At 38.5% G+C, this 20,028-nt stretch overlaps 1 protein-coding gene across 10 annotated transcripts in view; it reads right to left on the bottom strand.

Moving 5' to 3' along the window:
* The window catches only part of LOC126982330 (C-terminal-binding protein-like), a 72,330-nt gene that overhangs the window by 24,793 nt on the left and 27,509 nt on the right, over positions 1-20,028 (bottom strand). For all 10 annotated transcript variants that reach the window (XM_050834326.1, XM_050834333.1, XM_050834324.1 and 7 more), the window contains exons 2-3: positions 10,854-10,913; positions 5,137-5,204 (exon numbers count right to left, since the gene is read on the bottom strand). The gene's annotated coding sequence lies outside the window, so the exon portion shown is untranslated. The remainder of the gene's footprint in view (positions 1-5,136; positions 5,205-10,853; positions 10,914-20,028) is intronic.

Raw genomic sequence — 20,028 nt, 5'->3', positions numbered from 1 at the left:
AGAAGATTTGCAGCGATAATATACCATACAAGCACACGAAGGAACAACTTGTATATTGAACAGTATAGTCTTATCATACTCGAACGATCTACAGCCTTTCAGATACCCATATTTTATCTCATTCAGGTATACATAAAGTGACATCCGACTCTGCAAGTGTCTATACATAAGGAATTTTGATGTTGCATGTAAATAACATGGGTAGCCTAATATTTGAAATACTCTAGCATCACATTCGACAGTTATTATTTGCTATATCATGTTATTTCCATTATTAATCGTTATTTACATGCAGTAAATTATTAAGATTCCCTTTATTTGCACTTGCAGAGCCAAATGTCTTTTAATATACCTGAAATGAGCTATCAACCAAAGAATTTGAAAAATTATAGATCGTTCGAGCATGATGTGACTATGTTATTTGATACAAGCTTGTATTTTCGTGTGCTTGTGTGTTAGATTATCGATGCAAACGACTGAGTTGTTTTTTGTATACATAAACATTCAAATATATTATTGAAAAATAAGCTTGAATGTCTATTGCAACAGTTGATTTAAGGGCATTCACGAACTAGAAATGCACAGGTGCCACATCCATCAAAATTTCCGCTTTGTTGGTGAGTAGATGGAATCAAACAGACTATACTAAAGTATTTCGTTTCATCGTCCACCAACAAAGCGGGAATTTTGATGGATGTGGCACCTGCGCATTTCTAGTTCGTGAATACGTGAAAATCAACTGTTGTAATTGACATTCAAACTTATTTTTCAATAATATATTTGAATGTTTATGTATACAAAAAACAACTGCTTGTATCAAATAACATAGTCACATCATGCTCGAACGATCTTTGGTTTTCAAATTCATTGATTGATAGCTCATTTCAGGTATATAATAAAAAATATCTGGCTCTGCAAGCGCATGTAAATGATATCTTAATAATTTACTGCATGTAAATTATGATTATTAATCGAAATAGCATGGAATAATAAATAATAACTGTTGAATGCGATGATAGGCTATTTAGAATATTAGGCTACACGTGCTGTTTACATGCAACACATCAAAATTACTTATGTATAAACACTTGCAGAGACGGACGTCACACTATGTACCTGAATGAGTATATGAGTATCTGAAAGGCTATGAATCGTTCGAGTATGATCAGACTATACTGTTTGATATCCAAATTATTCTTTCGTGTGTTTGTATGGTAGATTATTGTTGCAAATTGGCACGTTTGCAGTTCATATAAAAAGACATGATGCTTTTTTTGTATACACGAACATTCAAATGTATCAGTGAAAATATTAAGTTGATCTTCACACAATCACGAACTACCAAATGCGCAGGTGCCACATCTATGTTTGCGTGTGGACAGACGGAATGAAACGGACTGAACCACAACTACCTACTATTTCACTGCCTAAATACATCTGCTGCTACTGGCCATGTCCCATACTACTACTACTACTACTACTACTATCTGCCACTATCTATCACAATCTTATTATTAACTATTCCCTTAACTTACAATTAACTAGAATGGTCCTACTACTACTACTACTACTACCACAATCTTATTATTAAATATTCACTTAACTTACAATGAACTAGAATGGTCCTACTACTACTACTACCACACAAACATCTAACCACAAAAACCAAGAAAATAATATACTAAAAAATAAGTTCTCTCTCTCTCTCTCTCTCTCTCTCTCTCTCTCTCTCTCTCTCTCTCTCTCTCTCTCTCTCTCTCTCTCTCTCTCACACACACACACAACGTCCATTTATTTATTCAAGACACAGCTATTACCTGCCACCCACACACCTTTGGACCATTAATCTAGCTCTCCATACAACCACTTTCTCCTCCCCCATCTATCCACACTTCCCATCTCTCTATCTATCAATCCATCAATGTCAGGAGAGTTCTACCTATCTATCTATCTGGTTAAACTATCTATCTTGCTGTCTATTCATCTATCTACATATGTATCAATCATTCTGTCTGTCTGTCTCTATCTATCTGGTTAAACTATCTATCTTGTCTCTGTCTATTCATCTATCTATATATGTATCGATCTATCTGTCTCTCTGCCTATCTATCAATGTCTATCTGGCTATCACTACTTGTCTGTTTGCTTAAGTGTTCTATCTATCTATCTCTGTGTCTGTCCACCTATAATATAAATGGTGACCCCCTTAATCTAACTGTATTTGTTTTGGAATGCTATATTAAAGAAGACCAATGGATGTGAGATATAGGAGAAAGAATGGTGTGTTAAATATTACCTCTTTTTAACTCATCTACATTTATTAAACTCTCTATCTATCTATCTATCTATTTATCTGTCCTTCAAGTGCTGTATAGAAGAGGAGAGGAGAGGAAAAGAATACTATGTTAACTTGATATTTTTCTTTCTATCTATATATGTATCTGCGTTTCCCCAATTGTATAATAGAAGAAAAAGCCTCCTATATTGAATGCTATCTACTTTATCTATCTATCTGTCTATCTATCTACCTGAGTGGCCTTCTCTCTCTCTCTCTCTCTCTCTCTCTCTCTCTCTCTCTCTCTCTCTCTCTCTCTCTCTCTCTCTCTCTCTCTCTCTCTCTCTCTCTCATCCTGCATATCAATTAAGAATGATCTCACCTTGACCTTTCACTTTCATCTACCTGTTACGTATTTACTTCCATATTCATCTACCTGTCTCTGTATCTACTAACCTGTTTATCTATCTATTCACCCCTCTCCCTCTCTCTCTCTCTCTCTCTCTCTCTCTCTCTCTCTCTCTCTCTCTCTCACACACACACACACACTCACACAAACGCAGGTAAATCCACACCTAAAATCAACACCTACATGCTCTCTCTCTCTCTCTCTCTCTCTCTCTCTCTCTCTCTCTCTCTCTCTCTCTCACACACACACACACACACACACAGGTTTCCGAGAACTTGTTACTGTCGGGCAAGAGCGAAAAGGAACGTCGACAGCACCAGCAGCGGCGGCATAATAATCAATATCAGTCTCGGCCAGAGTGGAAGCCTCAAGACGGAATATTTATGGAGAAAAGGGGAGAAAAAAAAATGGGGGCTGGGTGACGGAGACTCAGAGGCTTGAAGAGATTTGGGTGTTTTTTTTTTATATAATTGATTTGGTTTTTATTTGATATGTTTAATTTGATTGTTTTCTTGTTTGTTTTTGGTTGTTTTGGTAATCTGTTTATTGTGGCTGGAAGGGATTTTTTTGTTGTTGGTAATATTACTTGTTTTTTTTTCTATATGTTTAATTTGATGGTTTAGTAATATATTTATTGGACTCAACTATTTATTCCCTCATGTATTTTTTTATTTTTTTATTTTTACAGTAATAGGCCTTCATATATTTGTTTTTTTTTTAGATCTTTTTTAGGTTTTTTTTATAATTGATTTGCTTTTTATTTGATATGTTTTTTTAATTGTTTTGTTATTTGTTTTTGGTTGTTTAGGAAATCTGTTTATTGTAGCCGGTAGATATTTTTTTTCTTGTTGGTAATATTACTTGTTTTTTTCTATATGTTTAATTCGATGGTTTAGTAATATATTTATTCCACTTAACCATTTATTCCCTCATGTATTTTTTTTACAATAATAGAAATGACTCAAGAGCATAAAAATCTGGAAATAGGCCTTCATATATTTTTCGTTTCTTTAGATTTACTTTTTTTCTGTATATACAACTCAACTGTTTAGCCATTTTTTCTTATTTATTCATTTAAGTATCAATTTTCTCTTTTCTTGTATCGCATTTATATATTTCTTCTCTTGTCTGCTTATAAATTTGTTTGCTTTTACTTGATCTGAATTCATATTTATTACATCTTTTTTCTGCATTTAGTGTAATAAGAACACTTCCACAATAAATAACAGTAATAAACAATAATGATGTATCAAACTGTATTTATAAAGTGCTTTCTATATTATTGGAAACACCCTTGAAGCATGACTGCCATTAACATAAACAAGACAGTATGCATTCTGTCTTTAAATTTATATTACGGCTCGTTACTTTCAACACACACACACACACACACACACACACACACACACACACACACACACACACACACACACATGCAGATAAAAAAATAATAATGTAAATCACTCTTATTCTTATAAAACTTCACTTAAAACTACTGATCTTCCACCTTACCACCCCTACAAGCATATTCTAACCCAATTAAGCCAAGTAACAAAACCAAACCTAACTAAACCCATCCAAAACCTAATTAAACCTACAACTTAACCTAACCTAACCTAACTAAACCTAGCTACACTTGACCCAACCTATCCTATCAAAACCTTATCTAACCAAACCTAAGCCCAGTTAAACCTAGCCCAACCTATCCTAACCTATTTAACCTTACCTAACCTAATTAAACCAACCTAATCCTGACCAAACCTACCCTAACCTATCCAAACCTAATCTAACCTAACCTAAGCCTAGCTAAACTTAACCCAACCTGTCCTAACCTATTTAAACCTTACCTAACATGATTAAACCAACCTAAACCTGACCAAACCTATCCTAACCTACCTAAACCTAATCTAACCTAACCTAAACCCAGCTAAACTTAACCAAGCCTATCCTATCAAAACCTAAATCCAGATAAACCTACTCAACCTATCCTAACCTATTTAACATTACCTAACATAACCTAAACCTGACCAAACCTATCCTAACCTAATCTAACCTAACCTAAACCCAGCTAAACAAACCTATCCTATCCTGACTTATCTAACCTAATCTCACTAAACCCAGCTAAACCTTTCCTAGCCTGTCTCAACCTTACCTAACCTGATTAAATCCAACCTCATCTAACCTACCCAAACCCTATATAACCTAACTAAACCCTCATGAAATTAAACCTTCACTAAACCACAACAAGCTTACACCAAGCACTCACAACCCAAAACTAACCAAAACTCAACCCAAACAAACTTTCCACACAAACCCGACTCAACCAAAACCTGACTTGACCAAACCTACCCTGACCTAACTTAATATATACATCTGCCAAGCGAGAGTGGTCAGGTGGGTCAAAGAAAATGGGGGTTGGGTTGGGGAAGGTCAGCTCGGAGGGTTAACTCACCTAAATTTTGGTTGTGTGGTGTGTGTGGGTTGGTGCCTTGGCGATCCACGAGGTTAAGAGAATTTCATCTGTGGGGGAAAAAAAAAGAAATTGAGGGCATGTTAAGGGTGGGTAGGTTGATTCTCTCTCTCTCTCTCTCTCTCTCTCTCTCTCTCTCTCTCTCTCTCTCTCTCTCTCTCTCTCTCTCTCTCTCTCATGCTCATTCACTTTTTTTTATTTTTTTACTTTCTATATTAATCTGCTTTCTTCTATTATTTCTTTCATTCAAATTATTTTCTCTCTCTCTCTCTCTCTCTCTCTCTCTCTCTCTCTCTCTCTCTCTCTCTCTCTCTCTCTCTCTCTCTCTCTCTCATATTCATTCATGCATTCTTTTTTATTCTTTTGCTTTCTATAAAAATCTGTTTTCTTCTGTTATTTCATTCTCTCTCTCTCTCTCTCTCACATACCTATTCATTCATGCACTTTTTTTATTCCTTTGCTTTCTATAATAATGTTTTCTTCTGTTATTTCATTCTCTCTCTCTCTCTCTCTCTCTCTCTCTCTCTCTCTCTCTCTCTCTCTCTCTCTCTCTCTCATATTCATTCATGCATTCTTTTTTATTCTTTTGCTTTCTATAAAAATCTGTTTTCTTCTGTTATTTCATTCTCTCTCTCTCTCTCTCTCTCTCTCTCTCTCTCTCTCTCTCTCTCTCTTACATACCTATTCATTCATGCACTTTTTTTATTCCTTTGCTTTCTATAATAATGTTTTCTTCTGTTATTTCATTCTCTCTCTCTCTCTCTCTCTCTCTCTCTCTCTCTCTCTCTCTCTCTCTCTCTCTCATATTCATTCATGCATTCTTTTTATTCTTTTGCTTTCTATAATAATCTGTTTTCTTCTGTTATTTCATTATTTTTAACCTCTCTCTCTCTCTCTCTCTCTCTCTCTCTCTCTCTCTCTCTTACATATTCATTCATGCATTCTTTTTTTATTCCTTTGCTTTCTATAATAATGTTTTCATCTGTTATTTCATTCTTTCTAACTCTCTCTCTCTCTCTCTCTCTCTCTCTCTCTCTCTCTCTCTCTCTCTTACATACCTATTCATTCATGCATTCTTTTTTATTCTTTTGCTTTCTATAAAAATCTGTTTTCTTCTGTTATTTCATTCTCTCTCTCTCTCTCTCTCTCTCTCTCTCTCTCTCTCTCTCTCTCTCTCTCTCTCTCTCTCTCTCTCTCTCTCTCTCTCTCATCATTTTCATCATCTTTTTATTTTTTTTCTTATAATAATCTGTTTTCTTCTGTTATTTCATTATTTGTAACCTCTCTCTCTCTCTCTCTCTCTCTCTCTCTCAACTAATAAAATCACTATGAATTCCTTTCTAATCCCCACTCCTCCTCCTCCTCCTCCCTCATTACTATGCAAGAGGGAACACTTATGAATTAATATGCTAGCAATCAATACAGTTATCATATCCCCCTCCTCTCCTCCTCCTCCTCCTCTTCCCCCGCCTTCATTTACATCCATAATTCAATGTATCCACCACTAAAACCAGTCATCAGTTAATAGTTTTCTTTAATCTCATTTTATTTACATTCGTATCAACTTTTATTTGCCTTGATTAAATGGGGCTTCCTTTTTTTTTTTTTTTTTTTTTTTTTTTTTTTTTTTGCAGGATGGGTTTAAGGGAGCACTTTGAAAACAGGTAATGTATATTTTGAGTTTACTTAATTAAGAGTGTCATTTTATATCATCTTTTAATCTCTTGTTCAAGGTTTTTTTTTTTTTTTTTTTTCAGGATGGGTTTAAGGGAGCACTTTGAAAACAGGTAATGTATATTTTGAGTTTACTTAATTAAGTGTCATTTTATATCATCTTTTAATCTCTTGTTCAAGTTTTTTTTTTTTTTTTTTTTTTTTTGCAGGATGGGTTTAAGGGAGCACTTTGAAACCAGGTAATGTATATTTTGAGTTTACTTAATTAAGAGTGTCATTTTGTATCATCTTTTAATCTCTTGTTCAAGGTTTAAAGTTCTTTGCTGGAGGGGTTTAATTAAAGTGTACTTATTCTGAAATGGCTAAAAAAATAACCATCACTATCATCATCACCATCTAACTAACCTAATCTAATGCCACCGAATATTATTAATGGGCAACATAGTATTTCCTAGTGCTGTTTTTTTTTCTTCTTTTAATGTGATTTGTTTGATGTGATTCGTTTTATTGCGGTATTTATGTAATGGAAGAAGGACACCATTATAAGTATGGCCAAGTAGTCACCAATCATGATCATTATTATCACTATCAGAATCATCAGTGGCCAAGAAATCACTATTCACCATTGTCATCACCAGCATCTTCATTATCACCTTTGCCACAGCCACCATCAGTAGGCTATTCACCATAATCACCAGCACTTCACCATCTCCACCAGCATTATTGTGACCAAGACTTCATTATCACTTTTCTTCCCACTTATCCCACAAACCCTCAAATCATCACATCCTTTCTCTTTCTTCTCTTCCCTGTTCTTCCCATATCCCTTCAACAACACTTACTAATACCAATTGAATGCCGACTTACTAACTAACTAATGCTAACTTGCTATATAACTTACTACTACATGGCCAAGAAATCATTAATATTCATCACTAAACCACCATCATCATCACCATCTCATTCTCAAACTTTTGCAGCTCATCCAGTATTACCATCATCATAATTATCTCAGTGGCCAAATCCTTGTTCATCACCATCATCACTATCTTCATCATCATCATTATCATCAAACATTCCCCTCTCCCTCCCTCTTGTAATTTCAGGATAATGTCAACACTTACAGAAATCTCAAAAAGTTCCTCATTAAATTCTCCATTAAAAAAGTTATCTGCCAAAGAATGTCTCTCCCCCAACCACAGCAAGAATAAACGAAACCAAAAGGAAGGTAGTTATTAAGTGGGTGTCCTTCTTCCATTACAAAAATACCACAATAAAACGAATCACATAAAACAAATCACATGGAGAGAAGAAAAAAAAACAGAACTAGGAAATACTACGTCTTCCATTAATAATATTCGGTGGCATAAATATTATTCTGGTGTTATATATAGAAAGATTATGTAATGTGAAACCGTGTATATGAGACGGGAAAGGCATAGTAAGAAGTAATGTTGTGTTGGTATTACTGTAGCAAGTTATATAGCAAGTTAGTATTAGTTGGCTAGTAAGTTGGTATTCAATTGGTATTAGTTAGTAAGTGATGTTGCAGGGATATGGGAAGAACAGGGAAGAGAAGAAAAAGGATGTGATGATTTGTGGGATAAGTGGGAAGAAAAGGAATGAAGGTAAGGGAAGAAAAAAAGGAAGAAAAATGATGTAAGAGGGATAAGGGAAAGACTGGGAAGGAAAGAAAAGGGGAGAAAATTGATGTTTTTTAAGGGATTAGAGAAATGGAAGGAAAAGAAAATTAAGTAAGTAAAGGAACAGAAATATGAGTGATATTGAAGGAATTCGGGAAGGAGTGGAAGAGAAGAAAGGGAAGGAAAAGAAAGGAGAGGAAAGACGATATTGAAGGGAATGAGAAAGGACTGGAGAGAAACGAAAGGGAAGGAAAGAAAGATGATGTTGAAGGGAATGAGAAAGGACTGGAGAGAAACGAAAGGGAAGGAAAGAAAGATGATGTTGAAGGGAATGAGAAAGGACTGGGAAGAAACGAAAGGGAAGGAAAGAAAGATGATGTTGAAGGGAATGAGAAAGGGAAGAAAATAATATAGAAGTGATATTGTAGGGATTAGTAAAGGAGTTGGAAGTAAGGAAACGAAGGATGATGAGTGACATTGAAAGGATAAGGGAAGAAGTGGAACGACAATAGAGATGACATTGAAAGGATAAAGGAAAGCGTGAGAAACAGAAGAAAGTGAAGAAAAGACCTTGTAAATAGATCCTGTAATAATCACTATCACTCACTGTCAACATACTCGCATTCACGGTCAATCATTCATATACGTAAATAAAAATAAACACAAATAATAAAGGGATTCTAGACATCATACTAATAAAGCTGGATAAAAAGGAATTCATACATTATACTCGCTTTCAGTCAGTCATTCACGTATAGAAAAATTAACATACAAATAAAAAAAGGAGTAATACAAAACTATCATCATCATCATAACTCGCAGCCACAAGTTATTCATTAAATTCCTAAACTGTGTAGTGGTTAAAGAATGTTCCCCTTACAAAACTCTTGCTGCCATCCCTCAAAACTTTCAAACACAAGACTTCCTCCTCCTCTTCTTCTTCTCCCTCCTCCTCCTCCTCTTCTTCTTCCTCCGTCCTCCTCCTCCTCCTCCTCCTCCATGGCCGCTCAAGTGTAATAAATCATATACAACTTCATAAACTTAATTTCGAAAGTTTCCTTACTCCTTACGTTCAATCGGTGATGAGACTTGGCTCTAACTTGGTAACACTGCCTCTCTCTCTCTCTCTCTCTCTCTCTCTCTCTCTCTCTCTCTCTCTCTCTCTCTCTCTCTCTCTAGGAGGTAATAATGCTACCTGGATCTTAATTAACGTGTAAACTAAGGTGTGATTGACCCAGATGCTCTCTCCCTCTCTCTCTCTCTCTCTCTCTCTCTCTCTCTCTCTCTCTCTCTCTCTCTCTCTGTTTTTGTATTTCTATCTTTTCTGTTTCTCATATTATTTTCTCTCTCTCTCTCTCTCTCTCTCTCTCTCTCTCTCTCTCTCTCTCTCTCTCTCAACAGTAGCAAACAATGAACAATGTACGTATTATAAAAGTTTGGAAATCTTGTAGACGCGAAAAACATTAGTCACTGCTAGAACTATTGATGCTCTCTCTCTCTCTCTCTCTCTCTCTCTCTCTCTCTCTCTCTCTCAAGTACAAGAAGAAAAAGATCACAAGAAAACAATATGATCAGAGTAATGAAATAATGAAGAAGAGTGTGAGAAGAGGTAGAAGAAGAAGGAAGACGTAGAAGAAGAGGAGAGAAGCAGCTCGCAAGAAAACAATAAGACCAGTATGGTGTAATAACGAAGAAGAAGTAGAAGAAGAAGAAAAAGAAGAAGAAGAAGAAGCAAGAGAAAGAAGAAAACAATACGATCACTGCAGAAAGTTATATCGAGACAAACAAAAGAAGATAACGAGGAAGAAAGAAGAAAGACAAAAGAATTGGACGAAAAAGAAATTGCAAGTGTGAGAACCAAAAAGAAGGAAGAGGAAAAAATGGAAAAAATGCAAAAGAAATAGGAAGATGAGAAAAGAAAAAGAAATGGGCAAAAGAGGTGAAATGAAAAGAAGGAAGAGGCAAAAGATGAAGAAAGAGAGACAAAAAAAATAGGAAGTCAAAAGATGAGAAAATTAGAAGAAAAAGCAAAAAAAGTGAGAAATAAAAAAGGAAAAGACGAGGAAAGAAAACGAAAGGCAAAAAATATAAAAGAACGTAAGATGAGGAAAGAGGAAAAAGAAAAGTAAAACACCAATAAAACAATAATGGAAAAAAAAAGATGAAAAAAATAAACAGGAAATAAAGACAAAAAACGAAAAACAAAAAAATAAAGTAAGAAAATGTGAAATAAAAAGAACTTAAGATGAGGAAGAGAAACGAAAATGGCAAACGGCAAGACCAATAAAAAAGAAACCAGACGAAAACCATAAAAAAAAATAATAAAATAAAAGAATCGAGTCAACAAACGTTCCCGCGGGCTCATCAGTCAGTGTTACCAACCTAGTGAGCGTTGCGTGTGCCTGGGGATGCATCCTTCTGCTCGCCACTCTTGTTGACACTCTGCAGGAAGGGAAAGGGGAAACTAAATTAATAACTCTCTCTCTCTCTCTCTCTCTCTCTCTCTCTCTCTCAGACACACTAACACACAAACATACATACAGACTTTCTATTGTATCTAAAATCATGGCAACTCTTTATGCTTGAAGACGGTTGTATCAATGACTCTAAACTTTATCCGGAAATACAAGTTCTCCTGTCTGATCAGATTTAAAGACATGATTCACAAGTTTTCCGTCTTCTCATTGGACTGTACGGCTAACCGGTTGAAATCTAACAACAAAAACACTTCATTCTCCTGTCTCATTGCAAGTCTGCCAGTCACGTATTTAATTAACAGTCGGGCTAGCTAATGGCTGACTAGATGACTAACTGGCTGGCTAACTGGGTGAAATGTAACCAAAAACACTTCCCCGTCTCATTGAAAAAGTCGGGTTACTCAGTCAATCAGCTATTTTTAATGATAGCTGAATAAAATAGCTGACTAGATGCATGGATGATTCTGGCTTACTGGCTCAAATATAACCAGTAAAAAAATCAATACTTCCAGTCTCATTGAAAAGTTAGTCAGTCAATCAGCTATTTTTAATGATAGCTGAATAAAATAGCTGACTAGATGCATGGATGATTCTGGCTTACTGGCTCAAATATAACCAGAAAAAAAATCAATACTTCCCGTCTCATTGAAAAGTTAGTCAGTCAATCACCTTATCATTCAACCATACTTGGCACCATCTGGCTGACTGACTGGCTGACTAGATGGCTAACTATAAATGGCTGGCTAGATGGCTGACTGGCTGGCTAGGTGGCTGGCTGGCTCAAGGCAACTCTTCACCGGCAACTCTAAAACAAAACTTTTCTGTCAAAACTGATAGTGCTAAGTTCTGGGCCACAACTTTTCCTATTAAAACTTCACTTCTCTCCCACCTTCCTCCTCCTCCTCCTCCTCCTCCTTACCCTCCATCCCTCCTCCTCCTCTTCCTCTCCTTCCCTCCCTCTCCTCACGGCAATTAAGCATCTCCTCCTATCCGTGCCTAATTACTATCATAAGCCTCCTATATAATTTAATTAGAAAAAGAGCCCAGTGACGAGATGTACTAATACCGAAGCTTCCCTTTAAGAGCTCCCAAAGAAAACGGTCATAAATAGGTAAAATATGATAAAATTATGAAAAAAATTGCACTACGAGTAAAGTAATGGTGGTGGTGATGGTAGTAGTAGTAGTAGAAGTAGTAGTAGTAGTAGTAGTAGTAGTAGTAGTAGTATAATTAGATAATCACTTAATTACATCAGAATAATAACGTATTCTTGTCAACACCACCACCTCCTCCTCCTCTTCCTCCCCATCTTCCTTCCTCCTCCTCCTCTTCTACCACCTCCTCCTCCTCCTTCTCCTCCAACTCTCTCTGACTCAAACTTTTTCCGAGAATCCAACTCATTCCAACAAACTTTTGTCTTTAAAACTTTCCTCGAGCTATCACCGCACGTGGGTCGGTGGTGGTGGTGATGGTGGTGGTGGTGTCAAGGGGGGGGTGGGGGGTTAGGGATGTGATGTGGTAGCCTAGTAATGATGATGATAGTGGTGGTGGTGGTGATGATTGTGATGGTGGTGATGGTGATGATACTACTACTACTACTACTACTACTACTACTACTACTACTACTACTACTTCTACACAACCACAAACAGCACCAGCAATACTAATAATAATAATAAAAAAAATAATAATAATAATAGAAGAGGTTTGGCAGCGGTGGTGGTAACACTGGTGGTGGTGGTGGCGAAAGAGCGTATATTTATGACATAAGAGCGATGACTTGGCAATACTGTTAGGGGGAAGTGTTTTCCTATTTAGAGAGAGAGAGAGAGAGAGAGAGAGAGAGAGAGAGAGAGAGAGAGAGCATAAAGACGTGATAATAATAGAAACACGTACTGAGCCACCTTTCTCCTTTCCTCTTCCTCCTCCCCCTCTCCATTCTCCTCCTCCTCCTCCTCCTCCTTAGCAAGACTCAACACCATTACACTTACGATCCGAGTCTTTATACTAACACTTGGCCGATCTTTTGCTCTTATGTCTTACTTATAGTTTTCTCTCTTTTTAACGGGTCTCTCTCTCTCTCTCTCTCTCTCTCTCTCTCTCTCTGACGAAGGTTGAGAAATATCAAATCAACTTCAACTGGTGTGAATAAATGAGAGAGAGAGAGAGAGAGAGAGAGAGAGAGAGAGAGAGAGAGAGAGAGAGAGAGAGAGAGAGACATGCACACACTAGACAAAGCAAATTAAAGAGAAAGTATGCAAGACCACGCGAAGACAAAAAGGAAGAAAAAGAAAAAAGGAGGAAACAAAGCTTAGCAAATTTGTGCCTGCAGAGAGAGAGAGAGAGAGAGAGAGAGAGAGAGAGAGAGAGAGAGAATGTGACAACAGGAAAAAAAAGCAATACAAGAAGAAAAAGAAGAAGCAGACGAAAAAAAGATGATGATGATGAAGAACAAGATGATGAAAAAAAAACTAAATTTCCAACACGCAAGAATAAGAAAAAAAATAAAAGAAAAAAAGAAAAAATATGATTAGAGACAAGTTTCAGTTAAACCAAAGAAAGGAAGGAATGCCGGTCAGAGAGAGAGAGAGAGAGAGAGAGAGAGAGAGAGAGAGAGAATCGATAGCAGGTTGGTTACAGCAGAGCGGCTTCTACCTCGACATGGCTAAAAAAAAATAATAAATTGTTAACCGCCCATCTTGTTGCTTATACCGAGGAGGAGGAGGAGGAGGAGGAAGACAAGGAGGAAGTTGCAAGTTTCGATGTAGGAAAAAAATGTCGTAGTTAAGTTAGGATACAAAGTTTTGGTATACGAAGAAGAAGAGGAGGAGGAAGAAGATAAACTGTAGCTACCAAGTCAACAAAAGGAGGAGGAGGAGGAGGAGGAGGAAGAAGAGGAGGAGGTGGTGGTATTTACAGAAGACGAAGAAGAAGGTCAAGCTGAAGATGATGAATAAAGAAAAAAAACAAAGAAAAAAGAAAACCAATATAAACACAAAAACGAGATAAAAAAGAACAGAACAGAAATGATGATGATAATGATGAAAAAATAGACAAAAATAAAGAAAAAAAACGTAGACCAAGTAAACGACAGTAAACCAAGACTGAAAACAACACACACACACACACACACACACACACACACACACACACACACACACACACACACACAGGCGCCAAGTTACAGTTTAGAAGGAATGTTAATGATATGAAGACACGTGCAACAAAATCCAATACTTGCAACACTAAATACAATGATGCAACACAAAAGGTAGTACGGTAATAGTAGTAGCAGTAGTAGTAGTAGTAGTAGTAGTAGTAGTAGTAGGAGGAGGAGGAGGAGGAGTAATAGTAGTAGCAGTAGTAGTAGTAGTAGTAGTAGTAGTAGTAGTAGTAGTAGTAGTAGTAGTAGTAGTAGTAGTAGTAGTAGTAGTAGTAGTAGTAGTAGTAGTAGTAGTGGTAGTAGTAGGAGGAGGAGGAGTAATAGTAGTAGCAGTAGTAGTAGTAGTAGTAGTAGTAGTAGTAGTAGTAGTAGTAGTAGTAGTGGTAGGAGGAGGAGGAGGAGGAGTAATAGTAGTAGTAGTAGTAGTAGTAGTAGTAGTAGTAGGAGGAGGAGGAGGAGGAGGAGGAGGAGGAGTAATAGCAGTAGTAGTAGTAGTAGTAGTAGTAAACATAATCAATTACTTTATGAAAAACTAGAAATCAACAAAAACGGACAAAGAAGAAGAAGAAGAAGAAGAAGAAGAAGTTGTAGAAAAAGAACAAGAACAAATGAACAAGAAAATGAAAAAGTTAAAATAATGAAACTATAAAGACTGAACACATTGCAACATTATCAGTCACTATAAATACGCAAAAAAAATAATAAATAAACAAACAAACACTAGGCTACGTTAAATACCAGTACGCAAACTTAATATATGAACAAAACAACAACAATAACCAAGAAATTAATTAACACGAACAAAAATAACATTAGAATACATTAAAGCAACACTTGTATATATAGTGAAAGAAGGGTGGATTGTGATATGAGTAAACAAAAACAATGAGAGAGAGAGAGAGAGAGAGAGAGAGAGAGAGAGAGAGAGAGAGAGAGAGAGAGAGAGATGAATGAAATATGACTCGCATGTAATAAATAAAAGAGGAACGTTTTCATGGAGAACTTTGAGGAATTTAAAATGCGATGTACTGCAAAACTTTTATAAGAACTTGACTACACACACACACACACACACACATTCCTCCAATCCCTTTCTTTACTTCCTACCCCCTCTCTTCTCTCTTCTCTCTCTCTCTCTCTCTCTCTCTCTCAGACCAACAATCCTTAACAAATAGTAATGGACATGCTGGAAAAGTTAGAGAGAGAGAGAGAGAGAGAGAGAGAGAGAGAGAGAGAGAGAGAGAGAGAGAGAGAGAGAGAATTGGGTTACCGGCGTACAGACTAAATTATCGGACCGACTAACTGTAGCAAATTCGAGGTGAAGCTGAAAAAGAGAGAAAAAGAGAAGAGAGAGAGGTCCGTGATTCTCTCTCTCTCTCTCTCTCTCTCTCTCGCTGGTCCAAAACAACAGCCGCCCACCCAACACACAATCACAAAAGTTAAATTAAAGACCAACGGGGTGAAAAAACATAAACGAAATGAAATAAAAACAAAAACATGGACAAACAATTTAATAACAGAGGCGTAGGGGAGTTAGTGTGGCCGGGAAACAAGTGAATAACGACCTGAGAGAGAGAGAGAGAGAGAGAGAGAGAGAGAGAGAGAGAGAGAGAGAGAGAGAGAGAGAGAGAGAGGGGAGGGGGGGAGAGTTGATGAATGGTTGGTAACACTGATGATGATGGTGGTGGTGGTAGTGACGAATAATGAATGATAAGAAGATGAAGAGGAAGAAGATAGGAAGATAGGTGATAATATAATGAAAATTGAAAAAAAATTAAGGAAAAGGAAAATAAATAGATAAGGAAAAATATTAAAAAGAAGGATAATTGAATATTTGTGATTTTAATTGTGGTGAAAGTAAGTGATATGTTGTAATTATGAAGATAAGAAGAAGAGAAAGGAGAAAGAATGAAGAAGTAAAAATAAGAAAATATAAAAGAATGAGAATGGCGATGATGATGGTGATATTGAGGAAGAAAAAATGATGAAAAGAAGAAGAGGAAGAAATACGAAACCAGACGAAAACAGGATGAAGAAATGATGATGAAGATGATGATGGTGACGCTGGTGACATTCCGTAAGACAACAACAGCATCAACAACAACAACAACAACAACCCTCCTCTCCCCCTCCCCCCCTACCCCCAGCCTTAACTTCGGCCCCGGCTAAGTTACTGCAACTTTACCGCAAGAAGTCAAGATTTTTATTAAGTTTGCTCGAGACCAAGATGTGGAGCAAGGCGTGGAGGAGGAGGAGGAGGGAGGGATAGGGGTGTGGAAAGATGGGAGGGAAAGGAAGGGAGAGAAGGAGGAGGGAAAAACGGGGGAGGGAAGGAGGGGAAGGAAGGAAGGAAGAAGAGGGTGAGGGAAGGAGAAAGAAGAGAGGAGGAGCGAGGGAAGAAGGAGGAGGAAAAAGAGGAAGGAGAAAGAAGAGGAGGAGGAGGAGGAGAGAGGGAAGTAGGAGGGGGAAGAAGGGGAAGGAAGGAAGAAGAGAGGGGTGAGGGAAGGAGAAAGAAGAGGAGGAGCGATGGAAGAAGGAGGAGGAAAAAGAGGAGAAAGAAGGAGGAGGAGGAGAAGAGGGAAGAGGAAGAAGAGGAGGGGAGGAGGAGGAGAGGAGAGAAGAGGAGGAGCAAGGAAGAAGGGGGAGGAACAACAGGAAGGAGAAAGAAGAGGAGGAGGAGGAGGAGAGAGGGAAGAAGGGGAAGGAAGGAAGGAAGAAGAGAGGGGTGAGGGAAGGAGAAAGAAGAGGAGGAGCGATGGAAGAAGGAGGAGGAAAAAGAGGAAGGAGAAAGAAGAGGAGGAGGAGGAGGAGAGAGGGAAGTAGGAGGGGGAAGAAGGGGAAGGAAGAAGAGAGGGGTGAGGGAAGGAGAAAGAAGAGGAGGAGCGATGGAAGAAGGAGGAGGAAAAAGAGGAAGGAGAAAGAAGAGGAGGAGGAGGAGGGGAGTGTGAAGGAAGGGCGGGAAGGGAAGGTGAGAAGGAGGAATGAGGAATGAGGGAAGGAGAAAGAAGAGGAAGAGGAGGAGGAGGAGGAGGAGGAGGAGGAGGAAGGAAGGGCGGGCAGGGAGAGTGTTGGCTGTCTCCTACATTATCTCATACCACATTTCCCTTTTCTACCCCTTCAAAAACAGCGAAAATCGAGTATAATTTATTGGCTCGTATTCCCAACACTCTCTCTTCCTGTGTCTTCCATTCCTATCCCGTTATCCCCTTCCTTCTCCTTTCATTCCCTTCCCTTACCTATCAAAAATGCGTAGATCGGGTATGTGATTGCATTCCTTTCCTCTTTCCTTCCCTTCTCGTTTCGCCCGTTCCTTGTTCTTCCCTTCCCTTCCCTTCCCTTCCAGTCTTGTCCAGCTCCCCTCCTCTTCCCCTCATTGTCCTTCCCCTTCCCTTCAATTCCCCTCCAGTCCAATTTTGTCCATTTCCCCTTCCCTTCCCTTCTCGTCTCGCCCCTTCCTTGTTCTTCCCTGCTCTTCCCTTCCATTCCAGTCTTGTCCAGCTCCCCTCCTCTTCCCTTCATTGTTCTTCCCCTCCCCTTCAATTCCATTCCAGTCCAATTTTGTCCATTTCCCCTTCCCTTCCCTTCTCGTCTCGCCCCTTCCTTGTTCTTCCCTTCCCTTCCCTTCCATTCCAGTCTTGTCCAGCTCCCCTCCTCTTCCCTTCATTGTTCTTCCCCTTCCCTTCAATTCCATTCCAGTCCAATTTTGTCCATTTCCCCTTCCCTTCACTTCTCGTCTGGCACCTTCATCGTTCTTTCCCTTCCCTTCAATTCCCTTCCATTCCAGTCTAGTCCAGTTCCCCTTCCCTTCCCTTCTCGTCTAGTCCCTTCATTGTTTTACCCTTCCCTTCCACGCCCCATCAAATAAGGCGAAAATTAAATGTATTGTTATCCTGTCCCCTTCCCTCCCTTCACTCTTCTATTCCTTTCTCGTCCCATCCCTTCCTTTCCTGCCCTTCCCTTCCTCTGATCTTTCCCATCAAACAAACCCAAAATTAGTGTCATACAGATTAACTTATACACATTATCTTCCCTTCTCGTTCAATCCCTTATCTCAACTACCTTCCCTTCCCTTTCTTTTCCTTCTCTTCCCTTCACCTCCCTTCCCTTCCCCTTCAAACAAACCCAAAATTAGTGTCATACAGATTAACTTATGCACATTATCTTCCCTTCTCGTTCAATCCCTTATCTCAACTACCTTCCCTTCCTTTCCTTCTCTTCCCTTCACCTCCCTTCTCTTCCCCATCACACAAAGCTTGAACAGAGTAGCCTAATATATAAAGGCACGTATCCCCTTCCTTCCCCTTCGTCCCCCATCACAGAGGTTAAAATAGTACGGATTTATATAGGTCTGTATCCCCCTTCCCCTCCCTCTCCTCCCTTTCCTTCCCTTGCCTTTCTTTCTGACTCATCTAAGCTAAAATAGTATACGATGGATTGACATGTACCCTTCTTCTTCTTCTTCCTCCTCTTCTTCCATCAAAGGTGAAAATAGTATCATATATTAGGCTTGTATCCCATCCTCCTCTTTCTCCAGTGAAGCGAAAATCTCTTTATTTTCTTGCAGTTGTTTTGGTTCTAAAGGAATGGCGTATTAAGGGTATTTCTATGTATCTTTTGTTTATTCAGATATGCCCGTATTTACAAGCTCTCCATATCTCAAGCCCGTATTACAAGCTCTCCCTTCCTATCCCTTACGCCCGTATAACAAGCTCTCCCTTCCTATCCCTTACGCCTGTATAACAAGCCCTCTCTTCCTATCCCTTACGCCCGTATAACAAGCTCTCTCCATATCTCTTACGCCCGTGTTACAAGCTCTCCCTATCCCTTACGCCCGTATAACAAGCTCTCCCTTCCTATCCCTTACGCCCGTATAACAAGCTCTCCCTTCCTATCCCTTACGCCCGTATAACAAGCTCTCCCTTCCTATCCCTTACGCCCGTATAACAAGCTCTCCCTTCCTATCCCTTACGCCTGTATAACAAGCTCTCCCTTCCTATCCCTTACGACCGTATAACAACCTCTCCCTTCCTATCCCTTACGCCCGCATAACAAGCTCTCTCCTTATCTCTTACGCCCGTATAACAAGCTCTCCTCTCCTATCCCTTACGCCCGTATAACAAGCTCTCCCTATCCCTTACGCCAGTATTACAAGCTCTCCCTTCCTATCCCTTACGCCCGTATTACAAGCTCTCCCTTCCTATCACTTACGCCCGTATAACAAGCTCTCCCTTCCTATCCCTTACGCCCGTGTTACAAGCTTTCACTACCCATCACGCCCGTGTTACAAGCTCCCCCTTCCTATCCCTTACGCCCGTATTACAAGCTCCCTCCATATCTCTTACGCCCATGTTGCAAGCTCTCCCTTTCCTATTCCTTTCGCCCATATTACAAGCATTCACTATCCCTCACGCCCGTGGTACAAGCTCTCCTTATTTCTTACTCACGTATTACAAGCTCTCCCCACCTACGCCATTTCCCTTGTGGTCACTTCCAACAATATTTAGTCAGCCAGACCTCAAAGTTTCCTGTTATTATATTACACGTTCAGTGGTTTAGTAAGAGTATGACGCAAAGGGGACAAGAATAGCTGTTGGAAGTGGGGTGTGTGGGATAGAAACGAAGGCGGAAAAGTTTAAAATTTGCTAAGATTAATTAGTTAAGGTTATTTTTTGAGTTGGCAATACTACTCTCACGGTCGCTGGGGCAATGAAAAATCATATATAAGGTAAAGTATGATACAAAAACATGCCATTAATGATGAAATATAAAAAAAAATATATAAGTAATGATGAAAACACGAAAATAATGATATGATACAAAGACACTAATATAGATGAATTTCAACTTATAATGTTATATAAAAAAAACAGGAAAAAAATACTCCTAAATAGATCAAGTATATTAAGGTGATCTACTT

Source organism: Eriocheir sinensis, chromosome 50 (assembly GCF_024679095.1).
Source record: "Eriocheir sinensis breed Jianghai 21 chromosome 50, ASM2467909v1, whole genome shotgun sequence".
NCBI lineage: Eukaryota > Metazoa > Arthropoda > Malacostraca > Decapoda > Varunidae > Eriocheir > Eriocheir sinensis.
The sequence above is the reverse complement of the archived record's forward strand: the minus strand, read 5'-3'. Positions and strand labels throughout refer to the sequence as shown.